The sequence below is a fragment of the Leptonychotes weddellii genome, chromosome 7 (assembly GCF_054177405.1).
Source record: "Leptonychotes weddellii isolate Sample4059 chromosome 7, ASM5417740v2, whole genome shotgun sequence".
Taxonomy (NCBI): Eukaryota; Metazoa; Chordata; class Mammalia; order Carnivora; family Phocidae; genus Leptonychotes; species Leptonychotes weddellii.
In genome coordinates, this window is record NC_138375.1 from 64321211 (window position 1) to 64348821 (window position 27611).

The following is a 27611-nucleotide window of genomic DNA, read 5'->3' on the forward strand; positions in this document are numbered from 1 at the left end:
CACTGACGACCTCGGTGGTCATTCATACATGAATGTTCATTATACTATTTCCTCTACTTTTCTACATGTTTGAGATTTTTCATAATAAAAAGTTAAAAAATAATTTCTCGTGGTTCAGAGTGGTTTCATAGAATGAAATGTCTTCTTGCTAAAGAAACCCAAAAATCTAAGATACTTTTAAAAATTTTAAAAAGTTTTATGATATGTAAATACTCCTATGATATATAGTTAATTTTTCCTTTGTGATTGTATTTAGAATGCTAGTGGTAGAAAAAAAATCATGTTATGAATAGTGTCTTAACTGAAATGCAAGGGTCCTTGACATAATTAGGATAGTTCAATTCATCTCTAATTCAGGTTATGCACAGATGAGTAATCTAAAACACTGCTATATTGTAATACAGGCAGTAAACCCATACCAGACATAATCTGCTCTCCATAAAGTAATTAAGAAAATGGTGCATTTTTATGGTTATGACTTATAACGTTGTGGACATGGAAAAGTTTTGGTTAACAGAGTCTCAGTTAAGAGAATGAAAGATGGTCTAGGTACCAAAAGTAACTGGTAAGTATGTTGATGTCTATTTAATCACATAATAAATTATTTTATACTTCATTTTTGTTTGCCTTAGTTTGACCACTAATCAACTACATTAGAGTTCAGCTTTTTTTTCCTTAAGATTTTATTTACTTGACAGAAAGAGAGAGAGAGAGAGCACAAGCAGGGGCAGAGGGAGAGGGAGAAGCAGACTCCCCTCTGAGCAGGGAGCCAGATACGGGGCTCGATCCCAGGACCCTGGGATCATGACTGAGCCAAAGGCAGATGGGTAGCTGACTGAGCCACTCACGTGCCCCCTAGAGTTCAGTTTTTGAAACTATGTTTATAGTGTCGTCTAGTTGGAGAATAAGCATATTTTGGTGAATTCCCAGTGTGAAAGCTTTACTCCAGGGGGGCTGTCAATTTGGTGTCAGAGGCAAAGGAAACATCAGGGAGATGCCAGTGACTCTCAGGTAAGCACGATAAGGCTTTGATGACTCCAATCTGGTACTGCTCTTCTGTTTGAGTAAAGTATTTTGAGTCTGGTTAACCGGTCCTCTGTTCTCTGAATAATGCTACCTTCTTCATGTATTCATGTTTACAGTTCTTTACTCCCTCTCTATAAAAAAAAGTTATTCTTTTCTATTTGGAATGTTTGGTGACATTCCGTTCGGGAGAGATTTAAAAAAAAAATAGTGGTTTTTGTGGCAAGTTAACTCCAAATTAAAATGGACAGCAGGCAAATGCTCAGAGATTGAAGCCTTAATTTAAAAAAAAATGCATCTGTGATATCACTTTGGACTTTATGATATTTGAAAATGTCTGTAGTACTTGGCAGTCCGGATTAAACTTCTGGTCCTTGAAGAGTACAGTCAATCATCAAGTATTTATTGAGGATCTACTGAAGTAACTGTGTGTTTATTCATCTGACCATACACTTGTCCATTTGTTCATTCAACACATGTTTATTTAGTTCCTACTAAAAGTTTACTAAGTGTGTAGGAGAACCAGTGGTGAATAAGATAGGCAAATTTCCTGTTTTCATGAAGCTTTTGTTTTAGGGGTTGTGGGTAGATAAATAAGTAAGAAACCTATTAAAGCGTATAAAGTGTTATTCGGGGAATTAGAGTAGCATGATGTGATGGAGAGAAACGTTGGGTGGTAAGGGAGGGGCACCTGTGCAGATTTAATCTTTAAACCGAGATCTGAATGTCATAAAGAGGCAGTCATGCAAAGGTGACTTGCTTAGTTCTTTGTATTAAAAATGAAAATCTTAAGGCTCTCCCTCACTTTCATAGTGGTAAGGTTCTATCTAAATAATATGTGTACTTTGATTTTACTTGACCAATCAGTGGACTTGTTAAAATGTTCCACAGAAGTGCATTGAATCCATACCAGTCCCTCATTCAACAACATTGTGAACTGGCTTTCTTTCTCTTATACTGTACGGCTCTGTAACTTCCAGTGCAAAACTCAAAGCAGGATGATTATGTTTGGTTTGCTTCTTTTGGCCTTCTGGCCATTGCTGTGGGGCCTGCCCTCTCACCCGAAACTTCATCCTGCCTTCTGGTGGCTCAGACAGCTCCTTATTTCCTGTTCTCTTTCATACTGACTGGCCATCCAGGTACATTGTGGGTGCTGCCTAAACCCCCATGCCCAAAATAAGGGAAACCTATCTTGTTGTCTTCTGTCTGCTTGATGCCAAACTCTTGTTCTTCCAGAGGTTACTTCTGGATAATCTAAGGTCCAAATCTGGGCCATATGTGAACGTAAGAAAGCTTAGCTACCGTCTCCTCCTCTGTCTTCCACTCCGCTCCCCTGTGCTCTCGATCATGTTCTCTCCCTTCAGGGTAACATCAGCACATTTTCTGGTGGTCTTTTGGGACAATGCCCACAACTTTGGTGTTAATTTTGGGCTGCCACCGCAGACACTCTGGAAATAATGGGTCTTGTAATTCTAAGGCTGTTCTATGTAGGTAACTGTCTAAATTAAGTGCTGTTCCTGCTCATGTCTGAAAAACACTGTATTTTCCATTTGCACAGGAGCAGTGTTATTGATAATGAATTAATGGCTTCTTCCTGGGCTGAAAAATCACTTTGCTAGTGTTTCATGTGTGGGATCTCCATTCCTAAATAAATTGTTGCTTCGGCACCTATACAAAAGGATGACTGACATTTAAAAGCAAAATCAGATAGGATAGTTTGCGTTGAGGTAATCGATCACATTCTTTTGACTCCTTAACTTTATGATATTGCTACCAAGCCTAACAGTTTTAGAACACTGAGTCTATATTGAGGAAGATAACTTGATTGATATGGTAATCATGTTGTTTAAACAGACCCAGAACATTTTCAGCTCTTTAGGATTTTAAACTTTAAAAAAACAATTTTATCTATATTTTTTAAGGTTATGTTTTGACATAGACAGCATGTCCATGTTCAGCATTGATTTTGCCTGTCTAGGATATTGATTTATCAGTTTTTCTTATTTCTAAGAAGACAGTTCTCTTCATAAAATTCCCTAGTTCTTTTCAAACAATTGATTGAATTTGTGTCATTTTGTTCTGACATCTGACTTAAAGGTGAAAACTCTATGAATGATGCCATTTATCATCACATCAGCCCTTATTGTGAATAAAATGTAACTACATTTGCCATTTATTACCTCTGGCTTAATATTAGCAGTGAAAAATGATACATAAAAATTCCCAACATAGTATGTTCCTAACACAACAAATATTATTAGATTTGTTGAAGTAACAGGAAAAGGATCTCATTTGTCAGGAGATTATCAAGTCAGTTCGATGCTAGATAGAATTTTGTTACTGTGAGTAGCTACTCAGTTGATTTTTTCTATAGAGTATATGGGGTTAAGGCTGGAAGAGACTTCTGTTCTCTAATTTCTTTGTTAATAGCTTACTAAAAAAACATATTTAAATTTTACATAGCTTGAGTTTTCCCACATAATGGACATAATATCATCCTCTCTTCTTTCTAACAGTATGGTAAAGGTTAAACAAATATCACATACTAAGTGAGAAAGCATCTGAGGTTTTCACTGATTTCTGCTCCCCGTTCTTTCTTCATTTTCATACTGTAGGTAAACAACTTTGCCTTCTGATGGTATTTATAAAAGTTGCTTAGAGATAAAAAGTAGGATTCTGAGCACATGTAAAACACTATTAATAGGAAGAAAAATACATGTCCTCCTGTCCCCCAAGTGTAAAGATCCTACATGTTATGATTTTTAAATGAATATCATAAATAACACACTTGCTTTCTATAAGGACTCACTTATATATAAAATAGAAAAGCTAAATATAATCACGTAACAGATTTGGCCAGAGAAGCAAGTTTTTTTTTTCCTCCCTATGATGATTGGTAGCATTGCTTCCCTATCAGTTTTGAAATGGTCTGATAAAACACATAAGAAATAGGCAGGCCGAGATGAACCTTTGGTTGACTTTTTGTAAGAGGTCACTCACTGATTTACCTAGTCGTACCTTTGTTTCTATCGATTTGGTTGTGAGCCTTTCCAAATGTAAGCTTTTAAAGTCATTTTCATTTTTGCTTCAGTTTCCATAGGTTCCTAACCATAGCAAATCCTATAATAATTAGTCCCCAGAAATGGTTTAGAACAGTAACATCTTCACATCTTCAGAGCAGAAGATGAGCGCCCGTCCAGATGTTGAAAATAATGTATTTCCAGTTACAGGAGGAGCACATTCACAGCTTTTGTTCATGTTATTTCACCTCAAGACCCATTTCTATATGTGAATGAGAAACTTCTAAATATTTATTGTTCACAGGAATGTGCAAAACGGAGTTTAGAAATAGTCTTGGTATTCTTTAAAGATCAAGGCGAGAAGGAGAATGAGTGAGCAGGGAGATGTTTCCTGGATTCTTCTCCGAATCGCACATACTGTTTACACAGTGTTATATGCTTGTCCTGCTGGCATTTGTACTGCGGAAGCGCGAGCATATAATAGTTGCTTCTCTCAGAACCACTGAGTTTACCAGGATTTGGACAAGTTTCTGGATATAAGATACACAGAGATACATAATTAATTTTGACCATTTTATCAGAGAGATGATTTTGTAACTTGTTTGTGCAGAAGAGCTTTTCCCTCATGTTTTGCCCTTGCTTCTTGATGAACTAACTGGTCGCAGGGAGCTTAATTTGCACAAAATAATTACTGAAAAAGCACACGCTGCTAAGTGCCACAGATTGTGTTCTATACCTGCACTCTAGTAATCGTTTTAAGTGTACGAGCCCAAGGCTCTTGACCGTGCAGCTCCCAGAGAGTGTACTGCGTGCAAGGACAGATTTTGATGTTTAAACCACGACCCTGTGCTACTGCTTTGGCACACTGAGTGATCGAGGAACTACCGACGGGAATATGGACATCTAAAATTAACGATTATAGTACATGCAGATGTGGTCTGGCTCCAGCATCCTGAATCTGTGGCTTTCTAAGTACCTGATGGCTTTGATTTTTTAAAAATCGTGCTCCTTTCTTTCCACATTATCATACATTTACATTACATCTTGAAATAAAGTTAGGCATTAGAATAAAACATAGACGCCCTGCTGAGTTAAAGATTTTAAATCTTATTCTATTGTCCTTACCCTTAGACAGATCCACCCACTTAACTCTCAGGTCTGCATATAATCACTGCAAATATAAATGCACTAAAATTACCAAATCAGAAGATGTTAAAAACTGTCAGTGTGGGATTGTAAACTTGAATGGGGAGTAAAGGAAAAAGACGCTAAGATGCTAAACACGGTATGATATATTTTTTCATTGGTGACCCCTAGGGAATATCTGGCAGCGTAAATTGCCTTTTCGGCTTTGGATACATTTCAAGGTGAGTTCCTTATTAGAAATTCAAAGGAAATCGTCTTTAGTAATCATTTTAATGCTCCACATCAGTAGATTCAACTGAGCTTCCTCATAAAGTTTTGCTTTTCCCTAGTAAATTCCTGACAAAACACCGTGGGGCGTGGTGCAGGCCTGAGTTTTCCTATAAAACTCAAGGGGGCAGTAGTCTCAGGGGAAGGAAGAGAACTGTCTGTGTGAGCTACTGTCTTTTATGTTTTAAAGTAGATTAAGATTTTTAGTGCAATTATTATCATAAAAGTTGATTATGGCATGTAAAATACAGAAAAAGGGATCTTTTTCAATGGGGGAAATATTTACCACTTTTTTTTTTTTTAAAGATTTTATTTATTTATTTGACAGAGAGAGAGACAGCGAGAGAGGGAACACAAGCAGGGGGAGTGGGAGAGGGAGAAGCAGGCTTCCCGCCGAGCAGGGAGCCCGATGCGGGGCTCTATCCCAGGACCATGGGATCGTGACCTGAGCCGAAGGCAAACGCTCAACGACTGAGCCACCCAGGCGCCCCTATTTACCACTTTTAACAAATTATAAAAACTGAATTTTAAGTGACTCTCCTTAGAAGGATACTTGGATGTGTGCATGACACATGGTACTGGGGAGGAGGGCGCGCGTGAAGAGGCCTGTGTGTGTCAGGTTAAAAATTATTAAATGCTTTATCATTTGTCTAAGTAAATGGTTTAGAAATGTTTTATTCCCCTCTCCATTGCTGATTCTCTGCATAATTATCTCACAGAATTGATTATATACTTATTTATTTTGGGAATTGAAGAGAGCATACTCTAATTAGTTCCTCAATTCATAGTCTTTTCTTTCTTTAAAACAAAAGAAAAATAATCAAATTTTCTAAAATACGTAATACATCTTAACAGTATGTACAAATCCAGTACTTACTGCTTGTTTTCATTTTCTTCCCTTTGGGAAGTATTCATCCCTCAGGTATGTAATTGAAAAGACCTATTTGTGTACTCATTTAGGGGAAAGCCTTTAATGAGACCTCTAAATGTTTCTTGGCAATGAAAAGAAAACAACTCCAAATTCTGTAAATTTCGTATTTATGTAAATACAAACCCACTCAGCTCCAGCCTCACCCTCTAGTTTTTCAAGGCCAACTGTTGGTCTCATTTAGCTACTGTCATTGTGAATACCTTTCTCCGGCATGTGAGAGTCATTAGGAAAAGTCCAGATATGGACTGGTCCAAGTGTGCAAGATGGGGCTTTGCAGAGGCGTTCTCTGATCTTTCATTGCAAAAAAAGACACGGATTCATTGTTGTTGGCACAGTCAATTAAGTTTTGTATGTAAAGGAATATATGGAACTAATTGTGTCCAAAGTCACAATTTTTCTCAGCCTAGCAGATTGCAGGATGGTGCCAAAGCTAATGCCATAATATAAACATAGGAGGGATATTGTGTTTTCTGGACAGAAGAGTTTGACACATAAATTAACTAAAGAAAACAAGTTGCTATAGTTTTTTTCTGCTGTTACTAAAACTAAATATTTTATTTTGCTACCCACATATTATTCTGATCTATAACATAATGTAAAGATTAGAGTTTATTAAAAATTTACAAGAATTCCTATATGTACCTCAGTTTAACTGAAGTGCATTTAAGCAAAATGTACGTTTAAGGAATTCACAAATTAATTAAAAATTTGCATCTATAATCAGTAGTCTATTTCTTGGGGGCCTGCTGTGTGCTAAGCCCTGCTTTAGGGGAGTATGTGGGATACATGTTTTGTGGATAAGGAGTGGAGATGTAGCATAAAGAGTGGGAGAAAAAGCATAAGGCCTGATGCCTATCCTCAAAGACAACTGATACTAGCAGAAGCCAGATTTGTATAAAACAAACAGCAGAGCAGCAAATAATAGGAACATGAAATAAAGTGTCAGAGTGGGTGGCATATTAAAGGAAAAATAAAGGCAGACAGACTTCCTTTCTAAATGAAATTGTATGCAAAACGCCAACATAGAAAACAGATAAATGTGGGTTTTGGGTACTATTAATTTTGTCATACAAGTTCAGACTTACATATTTACTCAAGAAGTTATTAAAAAAGCAAGGGCATTTAAATGAACCAAAAAATTTAAATAAGTAGCAAAGGGGTTGGCCTATAGTAAGGACTCAAGAAATGTTAATTACTCTTGTTATTGCTATTAGTTTTAAATTCTGTGCTTTGGGTAGCAGTTACAATACAATATTAGCCTCAGCTTTCAATTTATTTTTATATTTTGTTCAGGTCGCACATTTCAGAGAAAAATCTTGACTCACACAGTTAAGTAGCTTTTGTTTGGTTTTCATAGCTTGCTTTGCTAATATTGCATTATGACAGTCTTCAGTTAAATCTAGATGGCAAGAGAGGAGATTCTTTTAAGCAGAGCCCTCCCTCCAACAGGAGTAAAAAACAAAACTTGGTGGCACAAGTTTATTCATTGATTTCTTTACTGTACAAAGAAAAGTGTATGTGTGTGTGTGTGTGTGTGTGGTGTTAATGTGTAGCAACCTACAAAATAGAACCAGACATTTGAAAACCCCTTCAGAAACCCTCATGTAAGTCAAACTTAGTAAGGTATGCAATTTTGAGAACTCCCCTAGTGTGTCTTGTAAGACCCACGTCAACAGATTGCAGTCCATAGAGTCAAATCTAACTCACCACTTGTGAGCTAAAACTGGTCCAAGAGCTAAAAGTTGCTTTTACATTTTCAGTTATCAGAAAAATAAATAATAAGAAGAATTTATCATCGTGTGAAAATTTTGGAGGCTGAACATACAGGACTTGATGGTGGGTTTGGATGTAGGGAGACAGTGAACTAGAGGGAGATATCACTAAGGCTCTTTGGTTTGGGTTTTTCATTCAGAATGAAGAGTAGTACCATTCTCTGAGATAGGCGACCTGGACAAGGGTTGTCAAGAGTTCAATCTTTGGCACATGGAACTGGAGGTGCTTCTAGGTGTTTATCTGAAGTGTTCTGTGAGTGGTCTGCATTTGAGTGGATTATGTGCATGTGTGTGATAGTCACCTGGGATAGATGTTGCTTTAGAACCCTGGTGTGGTGTGGACACCAGAAATCGCTTACAGAGTGAGAAGAAGGGCAAAGGGCCTCAGACCAAGCTTGAAGGGATGTCTTTTAATGACTGCATGGAAGAGAAAGAGCCTGGAAAGGATAGAGGGCAAGGAGAAAAGGGAGAGTGAAACCAAGGGTTGTTGTGTGGTAGAAGTCAGAGAGGATTGTTGGGGGAATGATAATGCTTCAGAGAAGTCTACAGAAAGGGAGTGAGGAGTGTCCGTGGAGCTGTGATGTGAATGTCTTTGGCGTCTAGAGCAAAAAATGTTTCGATGAGGCACTGAGAATAGATTGCCCAAATTGTTGTTTTATTGAAGTTATTTATGTCTTTATATTAGTTTTAAAAGAAAACCTTCACTCACAGGTGTGATCTTTTTTTTTTTTTAAGATTTTTTTTATTTATTTATTTGAGACAGAGAGAATGAGAGACAGAGAGCATGAGAGGGAGGAGGGTCAGAGGGAGAAGCAGACTCCCTGCTGAGCAGGGAGCCCGATGCGGGACTCGATCCCGGGACTCCAGGATCATGACCTGAGCCGAAGGCAGTTGCCCAACCAACTGAGCCACCCAGGCGCCCCCAGGTGTGATCTTTTTATTGTTCAATTGATCTCCAACTTTACAATGGCAGTTAATTAAAAAATAGGATTCACTTAAAAGAAATTTGCTTCATAGCAAATTTTGATTGAAAACATCTATTTCCCATCACCTACTTAAATCTTACCCAGATTGTACATCAAATCCCCTTTAATAAAAAAACTATAATAATGAGAAAAAGGTTATTGTTGAAACATTCAAAGTGACTAAAAAACACAACTGGTGACTCATGGAAAATATCACATTGCTCATAGGCCTCGTCAATTCCTAGCCAACTTAATTGTATTAACTCAAATTTTTAAAAAATGCCTTCCTCCCTTACCAAGATTTCTTCTGGAGGTGGCTGAAAGAACTTGTATTATCAAAGGAAGTTTGGAAAATGGGAAGTCTGGGATGGGACAGAAGAAAATCTGTGTTTCGCATTTTGTTTATAGGCCTTTGGTGAGGATTTGCCTTATGTGGTTTCACATCTATATTTGTTTATCTTCTGTGTTATTTTGTTATAATGTGTTCTAATGTGCACTTGGACAGAGACTCTGTCACCATGGGGTTCTTTGGCAGCAGACACTGAGATGGAGGTCAGGGTCTAAGCGGTTTGTTAGGGATCAGCCCCTGTGAAAGGAAGTATGCAGGAAGAAGGATTGGGCAGAGGCAAAGTTCAAACTGTGATGCAGGCCCAGCAAGGTCTTGGCCAGGCCTTCAGGGAGTTCCGTCGCCGGCCTTGCCTGTCCAAGTGTCCTGCTTAGGGCTGAATGGGTGGTTCTTTCTGTCCCCTCCTTGCTCAGCCACAGTTGCAGGCTGCGGCTTGAGCAAGGTGGCTCTCTGTGGGGCTGTCGACCCTATGGCAGAGGCCAGCAGCTGAGGCTGGTGCTGCCCATACTCCACACCGGGCAGCAAGGCCTCGCTAGAAGGAGGATCTGAGCAGCACGTCTTATCTCTAACATTACTGTCATGTAATTTCCCACGTATTGAAATCGAATGCTCTGTTTCCATTTACAGTGGTTTGAATCCTTTATGTTCTAAGCAACAACAGCCACTCACGCTTGTTCAGCCGGTCCAGGACTTCACTGGCTCATGTAAACAGAGGCCCAGAGGTCAGGTGGGCTTCCCAGTTCCCTTAATGCAGCTGCTCCAGCTCCATTCTCTGGGATTCTCTCTCTGTTAGCTTCAGCGTACCCCAGGCTTTTCCCCTCTGGCTGACCTCCGCTGGTAGCAGAGTAGCAAAGAGGCCGGAGACCTCCACCTGCAAACCACCCTGTCCCGAGCAGGAAGGAGCATCTGCTATGTGCTTTGAGAGCTCAGGGCCTATCCTGCGAGCCCTCTGCCTGACTGCAGGAGCTTGGTGGAGCGGGAGTGGTAGAGAAGACTGCCTGACTTAGCCATGGCCTCTTCCTGGGGCCAAAGAGCAAAGAAAAATGAATAAAACTGGTATATAGGAATTGTAAGTGTTAAAATATTTATCCACTTAACAAGTTCCTGGTCCCATCTGGGATGCCTACTGTATAGATAGGAAGTAAACTCTATAAAGATTTCATTTTCTTGGCGATTTTACTGGAGTTTTTATAAAACATCAGCATTTGATTTCTCTGCCTTTACTAAGTGGTTGAGATTGCAGACTGACACTTATTAATTATACCAGATTTCTGGTTTTAATTAGAGAATGTCTTCTGAGACTGAACCTTTTTACCATTAGGCTGTTTGAAACCTATGAGATAAAAAGGGAGAGTTCTTTCAGAAAATTATTTACATGATTTTAATTAATGATTATAATCTCCATGGTCATTTTTCCAAAAGAGCATTTAATCCCTTAACCAGTTTTCATGATTTGCATTTTGCAAAAACATGTCGGCCCTGCAGGCTTATTATCTGAGTTGTTTTTTTTTCCAGATGAAACTTATTTTGGGTGAGTTTTATTTTGCTACTGCTCCGAGCCTCATTTCGTACCTTAACACCTGTTTCTCATGCAGAGCAAACCGATTGGTAGAAAAGTAAAGTTTGCTTCCTTTTGCCAAGACAGAACATAGCCCTTGGCAAGGTTACCTTTGAAAACAGTTTTTCATGCAGAGACCGTATACAAGTAGCATTGCTGTTGCCAAGATCCTCTGACTAATGAAGGGTCGGAGCGATGGTGTATTCTCTCATTGCTTGCGGCACGTATATGTGGCATTTCTTCTGAGAAAAGGCACTCTAGCGTTTCAAACAGAAGCTAGAAGTTTAACCTTCCAGGAGGAAGGTCAGTGTTTTTATTGATAACAGAAGAAAGCCACTTTATATGAATATGAAAGATAAATTCTTTGCTGAGTAGAAACGATTAAACACAGTGAGTTTTCCACCTTTCTTATGAAAATCAGTCTGAAACTATTTTCCATTTCCAAAGTTGCTTTTTTTTCCCCCTTTCCTAGCCGAGATGTCAGTCAGATCCTTCATATTGATGATACTAAGCACTGGTCTCCAAACTATGGAAGTTTGGTTAGGATTCAAGGTCCAGGTCTCTGTATATAGCTGCCCGCTCTGTTTTGTTTGGTGCAATTATGCCATCTATGTTTTTGTTTATATGTACTCTTATGAGAACATTTACATTTCTAGTATGCTTTAAGCTATCTATAGTTTAATGGTTTCAAAAACTATGAGACTGATGCTTTGTTTCACAAGTGGGAAAATCCTAAAGAGCAATGTTTTGTGAGTACTTATGGAACTCGGGAGGGAATGGAAAATGTTTATTCCTGTGTGCATGATCAAAATAGCTGTTACTTTAGTGTGTGTGTGTGTGTGTGTGTGTGTGTGTGTTTTCTGAGGTGAAGGTGAGGGAGAAGCTATGGAGAGGGGTCTAGTGTTTCTTGCTTTATTTTCCTCTTCCAAAAACAGTCATTAGGTGGATGCTTTCAACCATTTACAGATTTTTCGTATTTTATACCTTCTTAAACATTATTATGGGATTATATTTTCCATTGTTTTCCCATGTATCGCCCCCCTACCTTCAGTCGTGGGCAAAGACAAGTTAATGATTACTTCCATAAAATTTCAGCAGTACTGATGTGCAATGTTGCCTTCCTAAACAAATGCAAATAGCTGATTGACAAGTGCAATATTTCTTTAAATAACAAATTTTATTATCCAGATACTGCTGAAAGCCTCTACTTCCTACTAGGCATTGCAAGAATTCAGGTATTTCCACTTTTGTTCCACAATATTTTCTTATTACTTTTGGCCAAAGATAAAACTGATCTGTTTATCAAAGGTTGGGAAATAAATTTTAAGAAAGAGACTGGAGACAAAACAATGATGCTATCATTATAATCTTCTTGTTTTCATTATTGTTATTATTCTGATGTTTTACAAACAGGAATTTATAGATTGCTGTGGGTTGTCATTGCAGTTTATGTTCTTAGAGCACATTGCAGATTTTGAAGGAATATTTCTGAAACTGGAAGTAAGAGGGACGCCTGGGTGGCTCAGTCGGTTAAGCGTCCAACTCTTGGTTTTGGCTCAGGTCATGATCTCAGAGCTGTGAGAATGAGCTCCATGTCAGGCTCCATGCTCAGTGGGGAGTCTGCTTCTCCCTCTCTCTCTCTGCCCCTGCTTGTGCTCTCTCTCTCTCTAAAATAAATAAAATATTTTTAAAAAAATTTAAAAGAAGAAACTGGAATTAAGAAAACTTGAAATAAGTAGAAGAAATTGCTACTATGTGGAATTTTGTCTACTCTGAAACAGGCAGCATAGTCACGTGGCTCCTGTGCACTTGTCTTTGGTTGGAAATGTTTAGAGTAACAATGAGAACAACTAACATATATTGAGCACTTAATATGTGTCAGGCATTATTCTAGGCACTTACTGATAATGCTAAGTAATTTAATTTTCATAAAAATGCTATGAACTGTATCACCATTTTGGATATGAGAAACCAGTCATCTGTTGTCAGGAAGTGCCCAAGGTGAGATTTGAACCAGGCATTGTGAGCCTGCAGAATGTGATGGAACCACTGCTCTTTCTATGTGTCAGCAGTAGAAATAGTGTTTTGGTACCAGAGGGAACTTTGAGAAATCCTCTATAGCCCTTCACATTTTACACGTGTCCTCATATGTAAATATTTAACTGGCTCTGAGACATTATCCTTTCCAAGGACAGATGTTAGGGATAGAAGTAGAATAGAGTTGAGCCTGTGTGCCTCCTAGTGTCAGGTTTTCTCACCCTCTGGGGCTCTCACCTGGTAACAACATTGGAGATCTCTTCTATCAGGAAGCCTCTTTCCTCAAGGTGTCTCTAGAATTGAGAATTGGCCTTTAGCTTTTTCTTCTTGATGAAGTTACAGTCCACAGAGAGCTGGAGTTTAAGCAGGTAGAGTGGAAAGTTACTTGGAGAGGGGAGAAAGGGGAGGGAAGTTGGATGGGTACAGATGGAGCAGGGCCTGGGCAATGACTTGGACATTATTTGCCAGGCAAAGCTCGCATACTATCTGAACGTAGGAAACCCCATGACTGTTACATGGTTTTTATCTTAGAGGAGGCAGTCTTAGCGGGCAGGGCCCTAACTTCTCAAAATGCAAAGGTTGTGTGACATGGCATTTGGTGTGTGACTGCTGATTCCAGATTTAGCCTCTACTAACAAAGCGGATGATTTCTTCTTAGCAGAATGGGAAGTGCAAGTCCCTGTTGAAATTTAAAAATTGTTCCCGATGCCAATTTGTTTGGAGACATCTAATGGCAGAAGAAAATTCTACTGTCACTATACACAGGAATAATTCTTAGGCCAGATCATTTCTTTTTTATTTCTGTGAGAAAATTAAGTTTTAACTGTAGTTAGGCTTTTATTTTTATTTTTTTTTCCAAGTTATTATGTAAATTCCAGTTAGTTAACATATGGCGTCATATAGAATTTAGTGATTCATCACTTATATGTAACACCCTGTGCTCATCACAAGTGCCCTCCTTAATCTCCATTCCCCACCCTCTTCCCCTCCAACAATCCTCAGTTTGTTCTCTCTAGTTAAGAGTCTTTTATGGTTTGCTTCCCTCTCCTTTTTACCCCCCTTCCCTTAGGCTCGTCTGTTTTGTTTCTTAAATTCTACATATGAATGAAATCATATGGTATTTGTCTTTCTCTGACTAACTTATTTTGCTTAGCATAATCCACTCTAGCTCCATCCATGTCATTGTAAATAGCAGAATTTCATTCTTTTTGGACGGATGAGTAATATTCCATTGTGTATATATATGCCACATCTCCTTTATCCATTCATCAGTTGATGGACATCTGGGCTCTTTCCATAGTTTGGCTGTTGTTGGTAATGCTTCTGTCAACATTGGGGTGCATGTACCCCTTCTTTTCACTACATCTGTATCTTTGGGGTAAATACCTAGTAGTGCAATTGCTGGATCATAGGGTCATTCTATTTTTATTTTTTAAAGATTTTTATTTATTTATTTGACAGAGAGAGAGAGATAGCGAGAGCAGGAACACAAGCAGGGGGAGTGGGAGAGGGAGAAGCAGGCTTCCTGCCGAGCAGGGAGCCCGATGTGGGACTCGATCCCAGGACCCTGGGATTATGACCTGAGCCGAAGGCAGATGCTTAACGACTGAGCCACCCAGGCGCCCCAGGGTCATTCTATTTTTAACTTTTTGAGGAACCTCCACACTGTTTTCCATAGTGTCTATACCAATTTGCATTCCCACTGTTAAGAGGGTTCCCCTTTCTCCACATCTTCACCAATACCTGTTGTTTCCTGTGTTGTTAATTTTAGCCATTCTAACAGGTGTGAGGTGATATCTCATTGTATTTTTGATTTGTATTTCCCTGTGATGAATGATATTGAGCATCTTTTTATGTGTGTGTTAGCCATTTGGATGTCTTCTTTGGAAAAATGTCTATTCATGTGTCCTGCTTATTTCTTAACTGGATTATTTGTTTTTTGGGTGTTGAGTTTTATAAGTTCTTTATAGATTATGTATACTAACCCCTTTCCAGATGTGTCATTTGCAAATATCTCCTCCCCTTCTATAGGTTGCCTTTTAGTTTTGTTATTTCCTTTGCTGTGCAGAAGCTGTTTATTTTGATGAAGTCCCAATTATTTATTTTTGCTTTTGTTTCCCTTTAGGCTTTCATTTTTAAAAGTATCTCTTAATAAGTTAAATTTATCTGGTTTCAATTTTTCTCTGAGATATTTACTTTAAGTCCTATTCATTTCCATGAGCCATACGTCCAGTGTCACAAGGATGCACTGAATAAATCAAGTGCCTGCAGACAGTAGATGGTGGTGTTCAATCCTATACAAAAGTGCTGTGTAATATAGAAATACTACACTTAATATCTGCTTCCCTGCCTTGTTTCTTAATTGGATCTGTGCTCTAGGGGGCATTAGGTTGAAGTGAACAACAATGTAGAAACAACATTGCATTCCTGAAGCCAAGTCAATTAATCACACAATACATTTCAAAGGAGTTACTTCTAAGTAATTGTTGTGTAAATTAGGCCCATTGCAATTGCTGGGTAGTAAACAAGAGACAGGCCTGCTTTATGCAACCTGAAATACATCACAAGTTTGCCATTTCTAACCACCCTGTGAGAGAATCCTTAAAACCTCATTGCTTGCACCCACAAAATAACCATACAGTTTTTTATTAACCACGTTGGTTATGTTTTCCCAGTGAGCCTATAATTACACATTTAACTTTTTCAAACAGAGGTTAATAATGATGGGATTTTTGAGTCTGAGATTATTTTATTTTTCTCTAATGACCTTCTCTGGTCCTTGTATAATACAGACGACTAAAATACAGGTAAAGAATGTCTTGTCTTTAACAGCACTGAAATTCCACCCTATGGCTTTCATCACATCAAACAATATGAAATACACTATTTATATTTTATTTTTAATCGGGAGTCAGCAATTATATCTTGAGACTTCCTGTTTCAGTAATATATCCAAAATTCTTAAAGGACCCTCACAGAGAGAGTTTCAGGATCAATTTGCCCTGTTACCATACAAATTATTTTTCAGCTAAACAACCATACTCAGTAAAAGTTTCTTTGGGAAGCACCCAGCTTTCTAAAAGTAAACATGTCCAGGAAGTACAATTCCTCCTGAACCAGGACTAACCATGTGAACTTTGCTGTTCACTTTCTGCCATCTTCCCAGAAATCACATGTGTTTGGCTTTGGACCTCTAAGGTAGTGTTCCTGAGAGTGATTATTCTGGATCAACTGTAAATATGGCTCAAGCTCACCACTCCAATGCAAAGGATAGAAGGGTGTGGGCCCAGAGCTTCCTCAGCCGTGGTTCTGAGTTGTGGACAAAATGATTATGAGAGAATGAAGCCAGTTTAGAGAGAGAGAAGTGGAAAGAGAATCAGAGAAAGGGACTTCAGTAACCCTACTTCCAGTCACTCCTGAATATACCTTACTTTTGTGTAGAACCCAATTTATTGGCGTTTCATCCAACCTACTTTTTTTTGACTGGGTACAGTATACTTTACGATGATACATGACAAGGTAGGGCTCCCCAGACCCCTCCACTTCTTCAGGGGTCTGGAATGGAAACTGTGGAGGTTGAGATTCTCAGTGTGTTGTGAGATGAGTTGGAGCAAGGACTCCCTGGCAGCTGAGGGGTCTCTTTCTCTTGCTCTTGCTGGGGCTGGTAGTTCAGGGGGCTCTTACTCCTTGGAGGCCTTGTGGACCGTAGGTCCAGCACCCTGTTGCTGTAGCCAAATTCATTGTCATATCAGGAAATGAGCTTGACCAAGTTATCACTGAGAGCAATACCAGTGCCAGCATCGAAGGTGGAAGAGTGGGTGTCACTATTAAAGTTGCAGGAGATAACCTGGTCCTCAGTGTAGCCCAGGATGCCCTTGAGGGGGCCCTCTGATGCCAGCTACAACACCTCCTTGATGTCATCATATTTGGTGCCTTCTCTAGGCAGCAGATCAGGTCCACGACTGACACATTGGGGGTGGGGACATGGAAGGCCATGCCAGTGAGCTTCCCATTCACCTTAGGGATGATCTTGCCTACAGCCTTGGCAGTGCCAGTAGAAGCAGGGTTGATGTTCTGGGCAGTCTCATGGCCATCACGCCACAACTTCCCAGAGGGGCCGTCCATGGTTTTCTGGGTGGCAGGGGTGGCATGGACTGTGGTCCATGATGCCAAAGTTGTGATGTATGATCTTGGTTAGAGGACCAAGGAGTTGGTGGTGCAGGAGTCATTGCTGACAATTTTGAGAGAGTTGTCATACTTATCATGGTTTATGCCCATCACAAACATGGGGGCATCCGCAGAAGGGGCAAAAGATGATGACCTTCTTGGCCCCACCATTCAAAGGAGCCTCAGCCATCTCCATGGTGGTGAAGACCCCAGTGGACATCACAACATACTCAGAACCAGCATCACCCCATTTGATGTTGGCAGGATCTTGCTCCGGAAGATGGAGGTAGGCTTTCCATTGATGACAGGTTGCCCATTCTCAGCATTTACTGTGCTGTGGAATTTGCCATTTGCATGTAGACCATGTAGTTGAGGTCAATGAAGGGGTCATTGATGGTGACAATATCCACTTTGCCAGAGTTAAAAGCAGCCCTGGTGACCTGGCACCCAATATGGCCAAATCTGTTTATTCCGACCATCACCATTATGTCTCAGGGAGGTGGCTGGCCCTGCACCAGAAGATGCAGCTGTCTTTTGAACAGGGAGGAGCAGAGAGCCTCATCCAGCCTACTTCTAATTGAGTTTCCTTCACATTAAATAAGAGAGACCTGCTGGGATAGGTACATCTCCCCAAGGCTCCCACAGCACCCTCACAAAAAACCTTTGTGATGACACTCACCATATTGCATGGCCTTTGTTTGTTTCTGTGAGGAGAGGTACTGTCTTCATTATTACTTAGCACCAAGTCTAGCAGTTAATGGGTAATAGGTAAAAATTGGATGAGGAGTGAATGAATGAGCAACCATAGAGCTTTCAGTGTCCTACTCTTTTTCTAGCAAGAAAAGGATTTAAATCTACTTGATTTTGTATGATCTGGTCATATAATGACTTATTATAAAACATGTATAGAAACTGCAAAAATTTTCATATTAACCAATTTTTTCCAATAGTATTTACATTACCATAAAATTGTAATAATGTACCCTCTGTTTTTCTTACTTCTTTCCTAGCTAAATATAGTTAACTCCTGGAGCCTAGTTTCATGAGATTGACCTAATCCTCAGTAAGAATTTATATCTATGTTATTCCAAGTATAGAAAATGCATTATAAATATAGCACTGAATACTTTCTATAATAAGGACCTTAACATGTTGGATTTAGGGGGAAACTTGCTTATGCTATAAATATAAAGCCTTGTTACTGTTTTGTCATTGTCATCTGCTGAGCCCTCCAGGTAGAACAGGTTAATTACTTATTTATTTTTCAGTTTTGGTTCTTTCATTTCCTCATGTAGAATATTTTTCATGTTAGGTTTTGACTTCAATTTAGGCCCCTACAGATAATACCTTATAATTGGTAGTAATTAAATTCATGAGTAACATTTCTTTCATTTTACTTGTGTCTCGAGTCTTCATAGATGTTACAGAAGGTAAGCAAGGTGTTAATAACTATTTAAAATACTGTTCTCTTCACCCCTTGTCTCCACTTTAGGTCTGAATTTCAAAACCAGTACAGTTCAATCTTTATCCATTAAGTGTAGTTTCTCCTAGATTTGGTGTTATACACACAGAGTTTTTCATTTTTCATTTTGTCCTCATTACTGTGCCATTTAACCAGCTATTACTGTGAAATATCATTAAAATATAGCCTTGCTCGCATTCTAACTTTTGTAACTTGACATAGGACTAAAAATGTTCTTACTGAAGCAAAACTATGTGTATGTGAAAAAAGGCTATCATAAAATAAGCATATGTATTTCAATAATTTTATGGACATGATCCTATATACCTTTATCTTTTTCATTTGAGATGGGGTCCTTTTATTTGTTTCGCTCCATATCATCTTTCTGCTAAAAGCAACATATTTCATGTCGAGAGAGTTGAGTGCCCCTTAGCTTGCCTTTAGACATTTGAAGTGTTCCTAATGCAAAAGAGTTAATGAGGAATGAGTTAAAAAGTGTTATTAGTGGTTGAGATCAAGATATGGCTGAGGACTTCCTTGTCATACTTTCTAGGGGAGTTTCTGCAGATCGTGACAATGTATCTGTTCCTGACTTGCTGTTGCTCATACTTGAATTTGTAGTAATAGCTCTCTCATGTACACAATGTATTGTGAGGATTTGGGGGTGTAAGATTTTTTTTTCAGTTCTTAACTCATTTCATTTTGTCAAGTGAGCTCTCTAAAACTTTAGCTAGGTTAAAGTATGAGGAGAAAAAGACAACTGGTTTTAGAAAAGTTGAATCTCAGTTTAAGTCTGTGTAGACAAGTGTTGCAGGCATAAAGATTAATAATAAAGATCAGGGCCTAGGATGCATTTGGGAGTCATTCAGGCAGAGTGATATACCCATCACTTGGAATAGGTGAGGTCACTCTGTTCAAGGGAGCTGAGGAAACACCTCCAACATTGTGTTGGGAAACTTAAAATAATCAGGATGATAGGAGAAGAACTGATCTGATGCTGTCCAAGAGAAGATGGTTTCATGAATGAGGTATTTGGCAAATCTGGATATTATGGAAGTTGTGTTAAGATGAAATTCTGATCTAGACTTTTGATTTAGGGAATCCTATGATAAGCAGTTTTACTGGGGCTGTACTCTAAAATGTAGGGGATAGAAAGTGAATTATAATGTACCGAGGAATAAATGAAAGATGACACAAGAAGTGACAGCAAGTTTAAATGATTTGGCCTGTAATCATGAAGGGAAGGGGAAAATGTGTGATAATGATTTCACAGTCAGATAGAATAAGGGATGTTCCTTTCAGAATTTGAGAAACACAGAAACAGAGAAAGGCTGACTGAGGTTGGGAGAGAGGAATAAGAAGGAAAAAAATGGTTGGGTCTGGAATGAGCAGCTAAGGGTTCCAATCATCAATTTCAATGTTTGGGAATTTCTCCCATACCAAGCAAGCCTCTGACACCAGCTGGGTATCCTGCAGTTCAACTCAATTCTGACACTGTTTACCCAGAGGTAGCATCAGATCCCATAAATTAGGGACTCAGTCCCACGAAGCTGCCCTCTACTTCAGATGCCAGTTGCAAGCTCAGCTGTTACCTGTGCTTCTGACCAGCTGGCTGTAACTTGGAGATTCCCACAACCCCCTCCTTGGGTTTGATTAATTTGCTAGAGTGGCTCACAGAACTCAGAGGAACATTTTATTTACTAGATTATTGGTTTATTATAAAAAGATATAACTCTGGATATATAAAAGGATATATAACAGCAGATGGAAGAGATGCAGAGGGTAAGTTCTGGGGAAAGGGCAAGGAGCTTCCATGCTGTCTCTGAATGGGCCACTTTCCCCAAATCTCCATATGTTCACCAACCTGGAAGCTCTCCAAACCCCATACTTTGGGGCTTTTATGGGGCTTTATTACATAGGCATGATTGATTAAACCATTGGCCACTGGGAATAGATTAAACTTCCAGCCTCTTTCCCCTCCCAGGGGTGGGTTGGAGCAATGACAGAAAGTTAGTTACAACCCTCTAAGCACAGGGTTGGTTCTCCTGGCACCCTGACCCCATCCTTGGGCGCAGGACCAAAAACCACCTCATTAACATAACAAAAGGCACCTTGATCTCCCTCACCACTTAGGATATTTCAAGGGCTTTAGGGGCCCTGTGCTAGAAACAGAGAGGAAGACCAAATATGTATGTATTATAAATCACAGTATCACCAGGGGACCAAAAAGATTAGGCTTGGAAAGAAGTAGAGCTACTTCCTCTGTGACATCAAAGCAAGTTTCGAAGAGGACAGAATAACCCTCACCACGCGCCTACTCACAGGAGTTGTGGATGAGGAAGGTGACTTGGAATCAGACTGGTGTCAGTTTGGATCTGGATTGAAACTGGACCGAGAGGAAACCATGCACTTTGCTGAAGTCATCCTCACAACTGGAGATGCCAGTAGTGAAGTTTTTGGTCTAGTTTCACGTCTACATGTGCGACATGTGATACAAATGGAGTTTTGTTTTTCAGATGTTCTGAGTCCTAAAGCAGGTAATGCCTGTTACAGATTTTGCTCCATTGTCTTTTACCTGAAAACATACAGATATACTTCATTTGAGTATAGTAGGATCATGAAAACCTTAGTGCCTGCATTTCTACTTTCAAAACAGCATGTTAAAATGCGTGTTTTGGCAGCTCAGCCAAGTTATGCTTTGGGGATTGGAGCGAGTCCACTGGATTTGTCCCAGCAGTGCCACCTATTGGTGGTAGTGCTCTTTGTAGCTCAGGAACATATAATACTTTCCCGAATTGATCTTTTATTTTGTGAAATTTTATCTCAAGATGCTTTGGATTCTAATTAGCTCAGATAGCTCTTTCTCCATCAAGAAACTGCATTTGGTTGGTTTTAAAAAGAAAAGTCTTATGGCAGTGCCTTATCTGCTTCATCTGCAAAATTACTAAATTTCTTTCTTTCTTTTTTAAGGATTCACTTTTATTTATACCAAAGTGTTTCCTTAAGATCCTGCTGCAGGGCACCTGGGTGGCTCAGTTGGTTAAGCGACTGCCTTCGGCTCAGGTCATGATCCCAGGGTCCTGGGATCGAGTCCCACATCGGGCTCCCGGCTCAGTGGGGAGCCTGCTTCTCCCTCTGACCCTCTCCTCTCTCATGCTGTTTATCTCTCGCTTGCTCTCTAATAAATAAATAAATAAAATCTTTAAAAAAAGATCCTGCTGCAAATTAAAATTGCATTTCCCAGTGGTAGTTACATGGTAGTGGGTATTATGGGTTTGGGCCTCTCTATTTTAGAAGGCCTAAAGGCTCTGCTGCACTCTGGAACTATTTAGCCCTAAATTATCTTAATCTCACTAGTCCAGATAATAAGGATCAGGGTTAGTAAAAACTGTCCAAAGCAAACTATATATTTTTAATTAAGTGACATTAATTTGGATATCTTTATATCTATGTTTTCAAAAATGCTGAGATCCTTGCGATTGAGGTTTGGTTTACCCTAATGAATTTACACTAATGAGTACTGTTTTGATTTATGCAGTAGAAACGACAACAGGAAAGCAGATGCATCTTGTGAGATGGGTTCGAAGCATTCGTAGTGATGAAGTATACCCCTGTGAAATAAGCCCTGTCGGTGACTTAAAAACAGTATAATTTTTCAGTTTTCATTTTATAGCAATCTCTTTCTTCATGCTATCATGAAAAGCTCTTTGCATTTGCTAGCATGAAAGATAAGATTTTTAGTAATAGGGAAGAACTGTTAGGAGTATCTTTAAAAGTTACTGTCTCAGAACCAAACAGTGGTTTTCAAAGACAGCCACACTTCATGAAGATGAATGTAGTCCTGACGAAAACCGTTGTTAACCTGATCAGAGCCTTAAGATTAGATGTGTTACTGAATCTTTTGCCAAATTTGGCTTTGCAGGACCTTACTGGGTGTCATGGAATGACATGGGGAACATATCAACGTATGTTGAGATTTCCAATATTGGTAGATTCATTTACAAATCTGTTATCTGGAGAAGTAATTCTACTTAATATGCTGTTCTAATGCATAATATTTTAATTTGAAATATATGCCATATGTCTAAAAAAACATCTTAGGACAGCAATAGAGGAAGAATCAAGCAACTAACATATATAGGTAATTCTCTTTGTAAGAATATGCTACAGATTAGTTTTGTTATTTGACCCCTGGAGTACTGTGGTCAAAATAGCTTGAATGTAATTATAGCTAGTGGTCTAGAAGATGAAATGAAAAAAAATCAGTTATTATATAAGTATATATATATATATATATATATACTTTCTAGGAGAGTTTCTGTAGATCGTGACAGTGTATCTGTTCCTGACTTGGTTTTAGGCTTCTGCATGAGGAAGGTTTTGAAATTAGAAAGATACATGTAAGGAGTCATCAGTTCTCATTTCTTCCTCTGGCTGTATGGGACATGACACCCTCTAAACCAAGAAAAATAAGACACTTTTCCTTATGGATGCTAACCAGTCCAGGGTGGGGTGTGAGGGTGCAGGAAAAATAATCTTCCTTTCCTCCATGGATCAACAGGAAGTTTACCTCTGTGATATCCTGATTTACAGGCTATAGAATCTAGCTTTTTAATGAGAATAATTTTCATGACTTTCTCCTATGAGTTCTTATTTTCTATGTATACATACTGTTGGCATGGTGTGTATACAAAAGCACATTAACAGAGATTACACAAAATTATCCTTTAAAACTGATTTTCCCTTATTCGTTCTTTATATACAGACATTACTCATATTCCTTATCTTCTTTGACTTAAAAAAGGTATGTCCTTAAGGTTTCTATTTTCAGAATAAAACAAGCATTCCCAAATAGCCAAGCTGTTAAATTAAGTTCTTAAATCCTTAATATCGATACCCCTTTTAAAATACAGAATCACTTATTTAATATAGATATAGCATGACACAAGAAGGAAAAGCAAATGATGTTATACCTGCAGTAAACATGATTCAGTTGTAAATTTTAGGGCATGTTCTCTGTGTTAAATTTTTCTTATTTCTCTTAGCTTCTGCTCCCCAAATAACAAAAGGTCCTATGAAAAGGATCAAAATATTTCTTGCTGTAGACCATGATGTGTGTGTGTGTGTGTAAAATATTACACACCTTCAGGCATTTGTTTTACGAGAAATCTAATGATCTTATTTTCAGTGGAATCAGATGTTCTTTAAATATTTTCTTACATTATTCCAAGGCCAAGAGTATTCCAATCACCCCATTAGCTAGCACGAATGTTCAAGTTTGTGTTTTGGGTTTTGTTTTGTTTTGTTTTTGGTTAAAACTGTGTCAGTGTTTCCATTGTAAATGCTATTTTCCAGGCATTCATTGCTCAGCATAGGCTGTAAATATTCATTTTGGGCTAACACTTGTCAGAAAAAGTCTGTTAGCAATTAGGAGTATTTATATTTTATTGGTGTAAAGAGAACTTTTTTTGTATGCTAGCTTTAACAAAAACATCATTGACTCAAAGTATTTCATGATGCTTTCATGATAGTTGACTTCAGATATTTTGGTAGAATAAGTGTGTCAAAATATTTAACTGAGAATTGAATGTTATATGTGTATTTTAATTACTGTATACTTTTAAATGAGATGTTAGATCATAGAGGCAGAAGTCAACAACTTTATATTATCACATGTTGAATGAAACAAAGAATTTAAGAAGTAATATCGAAGTGTTTTCTTCAAGTACTCTTAGCTATCTGAAAATATGAGGAAATGTGAAATGTCAACACACAAAATAAAATAAGTGAAGTACTAGAGCAGCTGTTAACTGTCAATAAATGTCCAAGCATAATTACCAGAAAAGAAAACTGCAGTTTGAGACAACATGCTGATACATGACTGAAATCTCACATGACTGGTTAGATGATAAAGTATATTTCAGAATACCGTGCTCTCCCATAACTTAGAATTGGCCCTATTTTGATTTTTCAGCAAACAGTATCAGTTCTTTATGAATGTAAACTAAATCTTTGTTACCTGCCCAAATGTTGGTTTAGTTTCAATTCTTGTGTTAAGTTGTCCTCGGGGTGTTAGGAAAAGATGGAGATGCAGATCCGAGTTTGTGGAGCCTGTCACTTTTATAACTTTCCCTCTATCCCTTAAGAAATCAAATACAAAATTACGGAGAAAAAACTAGACTCTAAATGTATAGTAGTCTTAGTTAGAATTTTATACAATAAAATTTATGAAAACATATTAAGAAGCTCCTACAATGCGAGACTGCTCCCAGGTTTGTGTGATCTAGACACCCTCAAGCTCAGGAACTAATTTTCTAGTAAATATAACTATTCCTTTAAGTTTTTGTTTTCTAGTCATGTATAATAGTATTTTTTTCTCATTTTACCACTTATTTTAGGAGTGCTTATGCATGTTTTAGCTGAAAATTAAATGTTATAGTCAGTTCATTTATTCAGTATTCATTGTGTGATCATTTATTGAACTTCTACCATTCATAAGTTTTGGTGCCTACTAATAGGAATACAATGACGTATATGTTCTTGGACAGAAAAATTTTAAAAGTACATATATAACAATAAAATGATATGAGGTAGATACTGTCTATTTCACATGACTCAGATATACCATGTAGTTAGTGCATAAAAACCCCACATGGTTATAATAAGTTGTTCTGTTACGTAAATTATTAATGATATCCACCACATTTCTTTTAGAATATCTATTCAATAAGATACAGGCTAGTTATCTCTTTTAGGACGTCTATTTAAAATATAGTGTAGATTCAGAGTTCTAGGATACCGTGACCTTGCATTATTGTAGATATAAGAAAATTAATAATTCATTTTTCAGAAGACAAACTAAATAATTCCATTTGTAAAATATATTTTTGCTTTAAACTGTTATTTAGCTTTTACACTTAAATGCTCAGAGCTTATTTTCAAGATCCAGTGCTTTATTTAAGATATAATTATCTCATTTACTTTCATATACTAATCAGAAAATCATACTCTGAAAGCATATATGTTGTGTTTGAAAATTGAGAATAAAAGTGAGAAATTCTTAAATCCTACTTTAGGTAAACACTATAATTATAAAACAGGTGATAGCTTTGTGAAAATATGCAAGTCTGTAAAGCAGATAATAAAATGGGAGATAATTGTAATTGTTCATCTTCCAAAATGATACACAATGAAAAGGACACTTTAATATTTTGACGCCATCCTCAAATTTTAGATACAAATTATACACTTGAAACCTATTTTATATCCTTCTTTATTCAGGAAAATTCATATATAAAGATTATAGTTCCCAAGATTTATACAAGTTGTTTGAAGTCACTTTAGAATGGAAATTATAATTATTATGATCGATGCTTTTACTTTAAGTATGTGATAAAGCAGTGGGGTCATATCCATGTATTAGACCATGCCACATATATATCCCAAACTTCTTAAGTAAAAGATTTAAAAGATAGTCTATATATTTTGTTTACATATATATTACATAAATTCATGGTTATTATATCTTGGAGATTTATTTATAAGGATTTTATTTATTTATTTGACAGAGAGAGATAGCGAGAGCAGGAACACAAGCAGGGGGAGTGGGAGAGGGAGAAGCAGGCCTCCCGCCAAGCAGGGAGCCCAATGTGGGACTCGATCCCAGGACTCTGGGATCATGACCTGAGCCGAAGGCAGACGCTTAACGACTCAGCCACCCAGGCACCCTATCTTGGAGATTTAAAATGTTACTTTCATAGGCCAGCATAGTGACTTAGTTAATAATAAACAGTAATAGTTAGCAGACTCTGAGTGATCTCCAAGATTTCATAACCTTCCTTATAATCAATGTCATGATATCTCCCTTGTCCTCAGGAGAGGCATTTTGAGTTTCAGAGCCAAGGTCTGCCCAGTTTCTCTTCCTCCCTTCCCCTTCTTAGTGTTTGGAAGATATTCTTATCAGGAAGGGTGTAAGTGAAAATCCCTGAGAGAAACCTGACCTGCAGTAGTCCTCTGACCCCTTATGAAGCCATTCCTTCCCCAGGTACTGTACGCATTTCCGTTGGTTACCGTCCCTTCCTTGTATGAGACCTATCGGTAACTGTAGGATTTCTAGTTCAAAGAGTCTTGGTGGTTTCATTTCACTTTTCTCATTTTTTTCTTTTTTCTCTTCACCTCTTGCTTGAGAGGAATTTTGCCCTGCAACTTGAAGGTTACTGGAAAAAGCGACTCTTTTAAAACCCAGATTTAAAATCTTTTCTTTCATATTCAAACCCAGGTAGTTTTCTTGTTTTCCTGTCTATCAGGCAGTATATTCCATGTGACTGATGCCTTGTTTTCTAGATCTGTAATCAAATATATACCTTGAATTGTTAGTTTTGAGAGCAAGAGGGTAAGTAGAAGTAAAATTTATTAATTTTGAATTGTCTTCCTCCTCTAAAAATTCATAATAAATCATTCTGTACTCACAACATGGAAAGGGTTAATTGCCATATTGTGTTTTTGAATTTCAAGTTTTTACCATTATAAAACATGAGGAAAAATTTGGCAGTAATTTCCAAATAAAAAATGTGCACACCTTTTGACCTGGAATTCTACTTTGAGCTATTTATCTAACAGATAAACAACCATGTGTGTAAAATAATATTTAAGGATATTTATTGTATGTGTTATTTGTATGTACAATGTACATGTTAAAACTAAAAAGTTCTGTGTATGGAAAGTTTGAAAGTAAAATGCATCTTTCTTTTAGACATTAAGTATTTTATTAAGATTAAAAGAATGATCTCATGTCCACTATCACCACTGCTATTCAACATAGTACTAGAAATCCTAGCCACAGCAATCAGACAACAAAAAGAAATAAAAGGCATCCGAACTGGCAAAGAAGAAGTCAAACTCTCACCCTTTGCAGATG

The 27611-nt window shown here is 38.0% G+C and overlaps 1 protein-coding gene and 1 long non-coding RNA gene across 5 annotated transcripts in view; both read left to right on the forward strand.

Moving 5' to 3' along the window:
- The window catches only part of FBXL17 (F-box and leucine rich repeat protein 17), a 459233-nt gene that overhangs the window by 256117 nt on the left and 175505 nt on the right, over positions 1-27611 (forward strand). The window lies entirely within an intron of this gene.
- LOC145722632 (uncharacterized) lies at positions 5824-11091 on the forward strand. The gene is made up of 2 exons (XR_014147027.1): positions 5824-8870; positions 9086-11091. It is a non-coding gene; the product is annotated as an uncharacterized LOC145722632 (long non-coding RNA).